Raw genomic sequence first — 10086 nt, forward strand, 5'->3', positions numbered from 1 at the left:
TAAATAGGGTTGATGATAGGTGTCTGTACCACAGGGTGGAGCATATCAAGACTGAGGGGCATATATTATTAAGGTGAGATGAGAGAAATTTTAAAAGGATGTGAGGGGCACATCTTTTACACAGAAAGTCGTACGCGTTTGGAATGAACTTTGTCAGGAAGTGGTAGATGTGAGCACAGTTACAACGTTTAAAAGACACTAAGATAATGATTAGGAAAGGTTTGGAAGAATATGGACCAGGAGTGGGCAGGTGGAGCTAGGCTGGGTTGGGAATATGGTGGCATGGGCTGGTTGGACCAAAGGCCCGGTCTGACTCGATGACGTTGGTTAGGCCTTTTCTGCAATACTGTGTCCATTTCTGGTCTCCCTGTTACATGAAGGATATTATTAAGCTGGGGAAGGTTCGGAAGAGATTTATCAGGATATTGCTGGGACAGGAGGGATTGGGTTCTAAGGAGAGGCTGGGACTTTTTCACCAGAGCGTGGGAGGTCAAGAGGTGACCGTATAGAGGTGTATAAAATCATGAGGGGTACAGATAAGGTGAATGGCAGGTGTCAATTCCCTCGTGTAGGGGATTTCAAGACTAGGGTCATATTTTGAAGGTGAGAGGAGAAAGTTTTAAAAGAAGACATGAGGGCCAATATTTTACACAGAGAATGGCTCGTGTGTGCAATGACCTTCCGGAGGAAGTGGTGGATGCAGGCACAGTTACAACGTTTAATAGACACTTGGATAAGTTCATGAAAAGGAAAGGTTTGGAGGGATATGGGCCAGGAGTGGGCAGGTGGCAGTAGTTTAGTTTGGGATTATGTTTGGCAGGGACTGGTTAGACTGAAGGGTCTGTTTCCATGCTATATGACTCTAGAGCTGCAGATGTTGGAAATTAGAAACAAGACAGAAATTACTGGAGAAATCCAGCAGGTCTGACAGCATCTGCGGAGAGAAAGTAGAGTTACTGTTCCAGGTCCCGTGACTCTTCAGGGGTTCTGAAGAATGGTCAATGGACCTCAAACTGGGTGCTCCTTTTCCTCCCATAGTCCAAAGATGCGAAGGGTAGGTGGATTGCTCATTCTAAATTGCCTTATATGTCCAGGTATGTGCAGGCTAGGTGGATTGGTGATGGTAAATGTAAGGTTAGAGGGATAGGTTTTCAGTTACCAGTGACATCAAAGGGTATGAGATAGCACTTGAATTTGGCATGGAGGAAGAGAGTTTATCATGGAGTAGAATGTTGCAGTAGGTTCAAGGAGCTGAATGGCCTATTCCTGTTCCTCTGCCCAGTCCAATCAAATGCCAACATCAAGCTGCTATGTGGATGGCTAGTCTGCATGCTGTATCAACTAACCAGCAGAACATTGCAGCAGCTCGAGCTATTGGCATAGTAGAGGCAGATTTATCCCCATCACGTGTGAGTGTTCAACAGAGCAATGTGCAGGATGCTTTACCAAGTCACACAGCCCTGTGTGACTTTGCTGATTCCAGACCATCGCTAGATAAACTCAGGTTAGATGACAGCTGTCTACACAGTGCAGCAATGGAGACGAGAGAACAGGGACGAAAAAACAAACAAAACATGATGGGAATGCATAAGCCCTTTGCAAGCAGACTCTCAAACCAATGCACCAGCTGAGACCAGGTAGTGAGTGAGAATATTTTATTGTGTTTCATAAATAATTGAAGAGTTTGATTTTTACAGGCTAAATTGGTTTGATTACATTCAACAACTGGTCATTTAAAATTCAGTTCAAGGCACAATAGGTGAGACCGAAAGACAATGAACAAATCTGGTCACATTGGCGGAGAACACTGAAAAGGTGCAACTCAGTAATCACAGAGAAAGGGTTGTTCAGTTACAAGTGATCTCCAGCACAGGGTGAACTATCCTCACCCCCCTCTCTGTAATTCAATCTCTTGGCTCTGGTCTCAACAATCTCCAGATGAGACGGCTCTGCAAATAAACTACAAATTCCGACAGGTGCAAACCTTTCAGCGTTGCTTCATGTCCAGTGATCCAACTTTCTTATTTTGCAGCTCCGCCGATCAGGACTTGTCCTGTTCTACTTTGGAACCAAGCCCCCAGCCCACCTGGCACTCTCATTGACGATTGCACAGAACACCATGTTCCACCTTTAAAGTGTGGATCACAACACAGCATGGATTTTCTGTTGCTCAGTCTGGAGCTGCCGAGGGTCATTTAGCTGCTGCTCCTGGTCCACATGAGGAGCTTGGATGACCAGCAGAGATCAGGGCCAGTGACAGTCACCAGGCCATTGATGGCAGCAGAGAATAAGCAGGACAGACACCTCCCCTCAGGCACTGACACATATAAAGGCTATCGAGGAGGACTATCCACCAGGCAATGACCTGATATCACTCTCCAGGCTCAAGTTCAGCTTATTCAGTGCAACAGCTAAACTCCGAAAGTCTAATACCTGAACCCCAGCTCACATCCTCTCACAGCGTAGAAGGACAAATGTCAACATGAAGCTGTGTGTTGGAGAAAAATAAAACAAAGCTAGTTCCTGTGGAATAGCCTGGAACTGGGTTGGAAATGGTGCTCAGGCTGTTCACTCTCTGGTTTTCATAACATTCAATTAGATTAGATTAGAAACCCGGTGCTCCGGTTTCCTCCCACAGTCCAAAGATGTGCAGGTCAGGTGAATTGGCCATGCTAAATTGTCCGTAGTGTTAGGTAAGGGGTAAATGTAGGGGTATGGGTGGGTTACGCTTCGGCGGGTTGGTGTGGACTTGTTGGGCCGAAGGGCCTGTTTCCACACTGCAATGTAATCTAATGTAATCAATTAGGAATTATTTTATTTTATTTGATCAGAATATAACTGACCTGATTTTGTTACAGTACCTCATCTAATTCATTGCTGTCATGACTCCATCCAATAGTAATCCACTGACCAGTCTGTCACAAAAGCACTGATCCAATCGACACTAACTGCTTAATTGTGTTCATCGCCAGTCACTGGGGACACCTTTCAGTCTTGATATTTTCTAATTAACTAGTTCAGGGCTCTTACTGCACACTTCAGGAGCAAGTGGGACTTAGACTGAGGAAGGGAACAACATAATTCTATTCTATTCCACTGTTAATCACTGGCCTCTTTCTGTGCATCACATCCTAACACTTTCAATCATCGCTTTTAAGGAAATCCCCAGAACCCCAAATAGAGGTTTCCTATGACAAATGCAGAGGGTGAAAGAATGAAAATAATTGGATTATCTCTCCAAATTCCTCCCAGAGAGCCCTGGATATGAGTATCTTGTCCTATGATTGAAGTGTTTACATCAGCTCTATGATTCACATGGAGCTTGACCTCAAAAGCCAAACCACATTGAGATGTCTGTTGGCATACAGCTAACATTTAGCAAATACACATGTTCCAAAAACATAGTTGAAAGTGGAGTCGCAGGTAGATAGGATAGTGAAGAAGGCGTTTGGTATGCTTTCCTTTATTGGTCAGAGTATTGTGTACAGGAGTTGGTAGGTCATGTTGTGGCTGTACAGGACATTGGTTAGGCCACTGTTGGAATATTGCGTGCAATTCTGGTCTCCTTCCTATCGGAAAGATGTTGTGAACTGAAAGGCTTCAGAAAAGATTTACAAGGATGTTGCCAGGGTTGGAGGATCTGAGCTACATGAACAGGCTGAACAGGCTGGGGCTGTTTTCCCTGCTACATTGGAGGCTGAGGGGTGACCTTATAGAGGTTTACAAAATTATGAGGGGCATAGATAGGATAAATAGACAAAGTCTTTTCCCTGGGGTCAGGGAGTCCAGAACTAGAGGGCATAGGTCTGGGTTAAGAGGGGGAAGATTATAAAAGAGACCTAAGGGGCAACTTTTTCACGCAGAGGGTGGTACATGTATGGAATGAGCTGCCAGAGGATGTGGTGGAGGCTTGTACAATTGCAACATAAAAGAGGCATTTGGATGGGTATATGAATAAGAAGGGTTTGGAGGGATATGGGCTGGGCACTGGCAGATGGGACTAGATTGAGTTGGGATATCTGGTCGGCATGGACGGGTTGAACCAAAGGGTCTGTTTCCATGCTGTTACATCTCTATGACTCCATACAATCAGGAGCAGAAAGGATCAAAGAATGGTTGGGGGGGTGGGGGAGCAGTGTTTGATGGTGAATATCTGCCCTCGAAAAGGCTTATAATGAAGGATCTGAAAACTGGAAGACAATCACAACACCCTGGAGAACAGGAGGTCTTTGAGTGCAGTTACCAGAGCAAAGCAAAGAAATTATGTGGAGGAGCTGGTGTTGGACCAGGGTGGACAAACTCAGAAGTCACATGACACCAGGTTATAGTCCAACAGGTTTATTTGAAATCACAAGCTTTCGGAGCACTGCTCCATTGTCAGGTGGGGTAGACCATGCCTGTGTGCTTCCCTCCACTTCACTTACCAAAGGAGCAGCATTCTGAAAGCTTGCGATTTCAACTAAACCTGTTGGACTATAACCTGGTGTCATGTGACTTCTGATACTTAATGAAACACGCTCATCTCCATGAGGAAGAAACTTAGAAATTGGTGTCCATCCTCAGAACTTCAGATGGCATATTCAATACTTGGTTTGATTACTTGATCTTTACTGATACTAGTTAGACCCTTACAAAAGTAAAACGCTGCAGATGCTGAAAATCTGATATAAACACACTGCTTCAAAACATTAACTCTGTTCCAGATCCTACCTGACCAGAAAATTCACTGCATTTTCGGTGCTTATTCCATTTGGCTCCTTTTGGCCTGTTCCCCAAATCTAATTCTGTGGATCCACCTTACCTAGAAAATAGGAGTGCGAGTAGGCCATTCAGCCCTGCTATGCCATGCACTATGACCATGGCTGACCATCTAACTCAGCAGCCTGTTCCTGCCTTTCCCCCATATCCTTTAATCCCTTTAGGCCCAAGTTCTATATCTAACTCCTTCTTGAAATCTTTGATGCTTTGGTCTCACCTGCTCCCTGTGGCAGAGAATTCCACAGTCTCCCCACTCCCTGGATGAAGACATTTCTCCTCACCTCAATCCCAAGTGGCTTACGCTGTAACTTCAGTCTGTCTGTGACCCTTGGTTCTGGGCTCCCCAGTCATTGGGAACACCTTTCCTGTATCTAACTTGTCTAGCCCTGTTAGGAGTCTATAGGTTTCTATGAGATCTCCCCTCACCCAATCTTCCAAATACCAACGAATTTAATCCTATCGATTCAACATCTCCTCATGTGTCAGTCCTGCCATCTCAGGAATTAATCTTCGCTGCATTCCCTCAACATTCCCTACAGGGTTGGCAATGGCCTACTTGGTATTATTGCTAGACTATTAATTCAGAGACTGTAGTAATGTCCTGAGGACCTGGGTTCAAAATATGGCAGATGCTGGAATTTGAATTCAATAACAGTCTCAAAATAACAGTCAAAGATGACCATGGAAACAATTACCAACTGTCAGCAGGAAAACACCATCTGGTTCACTAATATACTTTACAGAAAAAAATCTGCCATCCTTACCTGATCTGGCCTACATGTGACTCCATACCCACAGGAATGTGGTTGCCCAACCAGTGATACCCATTTCCAAGAATGAATAAAATAAAAACTTTCCTCAGATAAGGAGACCAATACTGCACCTCATACTTTGCCTTATATCTCTGAATGTGTGATTCACAAAAATCTCTTAATCTCATGTTTAAAATGAACAACTGATTCACCATAAGTTTCCATTGTGTAAGAAAGTTACACTGCTATACGAAGAAATGTTTCCAAGTGACAATCCTAAAGGTTCTGGCTCACAGTTTAGGGTGTGCCTGTCTTCCTGGTCTTTCCAGTTGGCACAGAGTGTGTCTCTCTTTATCTGTTCACCCTGATATCTTGGATAAAACAGCCCTGTAACTTTCTAAAAACAGCAAATACCACACAACTCTGTACATTCTCTCTTAGCAATTTAATATTTATAATTCAGATACCAATGTGATCAAATTGACAAAGCAAGGCCAGGAAAATCCTTAAAATGGCACCACAGTTTGGGTCATTGGCATTTTCTGATGTGTAGCTTTCTACATGATCATCTATACGTTTAAAGAAGAGGTGAATAGCTGAGGGCTTATCACAGGTCCTTGCAGGACCATCACTACTCCCATCTTGTACATCAACTCCCTGTCCATTCACCCAATTCCTTCCCAAGGCTCAGCTAATATCGTAACCAACTGAATGACCTGATACGAAGGTGCCAGTGTTGGATTGGAGTGGACTAAGTCAGCAGTCACATGACACCAGGTTATAGTAAACCAGGTTTATTTGAAATCACAAGCTTTCAGAGCCCACCTGACAAAGCAGCAGTGCTCCACAAGCTTACGATTGCAAATAAAGCTGTTGGACTCTAACCTGGTGTGGTTTAAGCTGAATGACCAGCCAACAATTGCAAAAGCTACAACTTTAGCTGACAGTCTTCCACAGGACTTTTTAAATGCCTGTTGGAAGTCTGTAAACAAAATATTGAAAGGTTAAGTATCTGTCCAGTAGCTAACACTAGATCATGCCTCTGATGTGCTATTCTCCAGTCACTGTGTAAACCTTGGGTCCAGCTATTTACACAGTGTGAACAGGGAAGGTTTACTTCAGCACGTAAGCAGCCTCCGAACACAGGGATTAGAGAATACAACAGGGAGAAAGAATGAAAACTGAACAGCCTTACAGTAAACAGCAAGTAAATCAGTACAACATTCAGAATGCCCCGAGCGAGTGCAGTGAGGCAGCCCCATAGCACAGTTAGAGATGCGGACCTGACAATTTGCATTGTGCAAATCAGTAAGGACACAGGGTCAAACCAACAACATGCAGTAGCACAGGACACGTTAGTGAACTTTAGGCTGTTAAAGATTCTTACACAATAAATGCAAATAAACCAAATGCTTATTTAGTGGGGAATGAAAAGTACAACTGAAAGAGCAGACAGAAGTATCAATGGAACAGAACAGGACACAGAAACAAGTTAAAGGAGCTGCTGAATAAGGCTTTAAGGCCAGGACAGTCAATTATTCCCAATCCCAAAAAGCCTAGAAGACAAGAGCACACAATCATTTATTAGCATTGTGAATTTTTGGAAATCTCTACTCCCAGGAACTGTGCTGCTCAGCTGCTTCATTTCTTCAAATTTGAGATTGACAGTTTGAGAAAGTAAGGGAATTGAAAGTGATGGAGATACTGCGTGACCTCTTAGCAAATAGTTGAGGAGGTGGATTGGACAAGGGGGTCCTATTTCTGCTCATGTTTCTCATGCTCAAGATATTAGGATATTTACAGCAGTGTTTATCATTCCCTGTTCCTCATTTCCAAACATTGGGCTGTTACAGCAGCTTGGAAGAATGAAGCCTCCATGACATGATGGTTACGACAAACACAAACACAGGGCAGTGACTCAGGGATGTTTTGCAATCTGTGCAATATTCCCCCTCCCCACCTCTTCAAACAGTGTCAATCACAGTCTCACACATGATTTCCCTCCCATTTTAAGGCCTGCGGCTTTGTATTTCATCGACACAGATCAGTCACTGAGAAGTTGTTAATAGGATGCTAATTATATTAATAAGGGCATGTTTTAATTATGTACCTACAGCACTGATAGAGACTGACGGGACACCGGAGTGGTTGGTAGGCAGCAAATATACTTCATACAGTATTGGGTAAATACAACTCGTGTCTAGTTCCACACTTCACCAAATGGTTTGGGATTATGTTATCAGACGTACGTGAAGTCCGGGATTTGTATGGAGTCCAAGACTTACATGTGCTCGATATGGCAAGTTAATGAGACTAGGCAAGGCAACGATATCAACGAAACAGCTCTGATGGACAAATATAAGAACAGGATATGGTATATCAATAGGTAACTCATCAAAACCAACAGCACTGAGCAATGTCAGCATGATCAGACCTGGAGATGAAGCCAGAGTCCCAGTAGGTGGAAGAGATGTGAAAGATGGTTCTTCTGCATTGTTATCGTTTTATGTAAAGGTACAACCACTGCTGGAGCACTGGGACCCATCTAGATCAATGCTCCAGCATTTATTGCCCATCCCTAGTTGCCCCTTGAGAAGGTGGTGGTGAGCTGCCTTCTTGAACTGCTGCAGTCCACCTGCTGTGGGTGTACCCACAATGCCATTAGAGGTGGAATTCCAGGCTTTTGACCCAGTAACACTGAAGGAATGATCCTAGTTTTGCCAGGGCTCATGGATGGCCAGAGTTGAATCGTCAAATATGTTTGAAGTCTGTCCCAATGAAGACTGTAGTAGTGCTACAAAATATGATAGATACTTTGCTCAGTTTGAAAGTGGGATGTCACCCCTACAAATATTCTACAGTAATTACTGTTACTGAGGGGCTGTTCGGAACAGATTGATCAGGTATATCCATCCCTCATCAACCACTACTGACCCGTGGGGGCGGGGAGATAGTGACAGGAGTTTTCAACACCTCATAAGGTCTGCAGTCAACTCCCTCCTGACCATATGTCACTGTGTCATTACCTCTGCTGGGCTTGTTCGGGCTGTGGGATAATGGTGATAGTGTTGTCTGAGACTTGAGAAATGAGATCTTTGCTGTGTGTGAAATTTCCATTTCCTGTCAATTCTCTGTTTCTGACTGGCTCGTCCGGCTTTACTGAAGAGTCAACCATTTTGCTGTCGGTCTGGAGTTACGTGTAGGCCAGAGCAAATGAGGATGGCAGAGTTCCTCCCTAAAACAAAGCTGATGAGCCAGACAGACAATTGAGAATAGCTACATAGTCACCAACAGACTTACTATTAATTCCAGATTTATTCATTAAAGTTTCACCATCTGCCACATTCTCACAGCATTAACCTGCTGCTCAGGATTATTCACCCAATGACAATGCAACTACATCAGCGACTACCCCCAGGAATTAAATGTCGTAAGGATTGAAAAACATTCTGGCAGCTGAACTGGATTAAAATAACTTGTGCAGCCTCAATGATCATTAAGAACAAGCAGCAGCATCTGGAAGAGACATTTCGATTGCTATGTGACAAGACGATTGTACCTTTCTGGAGAATGGTAGAACGGTTGTAGAAGATACTCAGATTTTAGGGAGAGAGCAGGACAGTGGAATCTGGCTTTGCATAGCATATACTAGCATTTCCTATGTTATAAATCCTTAGCAGCAATTCCCACAGTCTGGAAGGATGTAACAATTACAGAATTAAGCACCATGGTTCTTGTGAGACTGGCAAGTAAGCTCAGGTTGTTAATGTCGATCCTCTATCCCAGAGCTCACCAGAGTTACCTGGGTAGGGAAGAATTTCACTTCCATGTTTTCTTTAGCTCATGCTCAGGAAGAAAGGGAAGCAGTTGCGTGGAGTCCATAACTTAGCGAAACCTACGTGAACTGGGATGAGTTAAATACAGCTTTTAACATGATAAACACAATGAATGTTAGAGCCACAAATCCTCAACAGGGATGATCAAGAGAAAGCAGATATTCACCAAGTAGTACAAATCACATCATTCCAAGTTGCAGAATTCCTGATTATAAGTGGGTTAGGTTTGTCACTATCACTGTGGTAAGCATTGTTCGTGTTAAAATTTTAGACACACATACACACACAGTGCTGAGGCCACACTGTAAAGTGCAAAAATAAAAACTTATTTTCTTTAAAAAGGCACTAATTTGCAGAAGAACTGCACTCAGGAAGTAGAGTCTGCTGAAGCTCTGTTGGCTCTGGTGTCTTTCCAGGAAGAAACAGAACATGTTCTTATGTACAGGGCAGAAATAATTTCCTTCCACCCAGGGCAGCTCATCTTGTGTTCATACCAGGTATGTCCTTTAAACCAACAGGTCTTCAGTGACAGTCACACAAGGGAAACCTGGCAATGAGAACAGGGATTAATATTCTTTCTGCATGCAGCATGCTAACGTGGGAAACTGGGATGTGAATTGTCCCAGTTATATTAAGTCTATGCTATTACGTCCGCCACAAAACACTCACAATATTTAAACTGTAGTTTAATGTATAAAACATACAGAAAAAGGAATCCATTGGTAACCATAAACAATGCA

The 10086-nt window shown here is 43.5% G+C and overlaps 1 protein-coding gene across 3 annotated transcripts in view; it reads right to left on the reverse strand.

Moving 5' to 3' along the window:
* Positions 1 to 1638: 1638 nt before the first annotated feature.
* The window catches only part of LOC122552572 (V-set domain-containing T-cell activation inhibitor 1-like), a 43310-nt gene continuing 34862 nt past the window's right edge, over positions 1639 to 10086 (reverse strand). For all 3 annotated transcript variants that reach the window (XM_043695278.2, XM_087991045.1, XM_087991044.1), the window contains exon 6: positions 1639 to 9893. The gene's annotated coding sequence lies outside the window, so the exon portion shown is untranslated. The remainder of the gene's footprint in view (positions 9894 to 10086) is intronic.

Source organism: Chiloscyllium plagiosum, unplaced genomic scaffold (genome assembly GCF_037043375.1).
Source record: "Chiloscyllium plagiosum isolate Xiang-an unplaced genomic scaffold, Cpla_swu_hap1 HiC_scaffold_10, whole genome shotgun sequence".
Lineage (NCBI taxonomy): Eukaryota > Metazoa > Chordata > Chondrichthyes > Orectolobiformes > Hemiscylliidae > Chiloscyllium > Chiloscyllium plagiosum.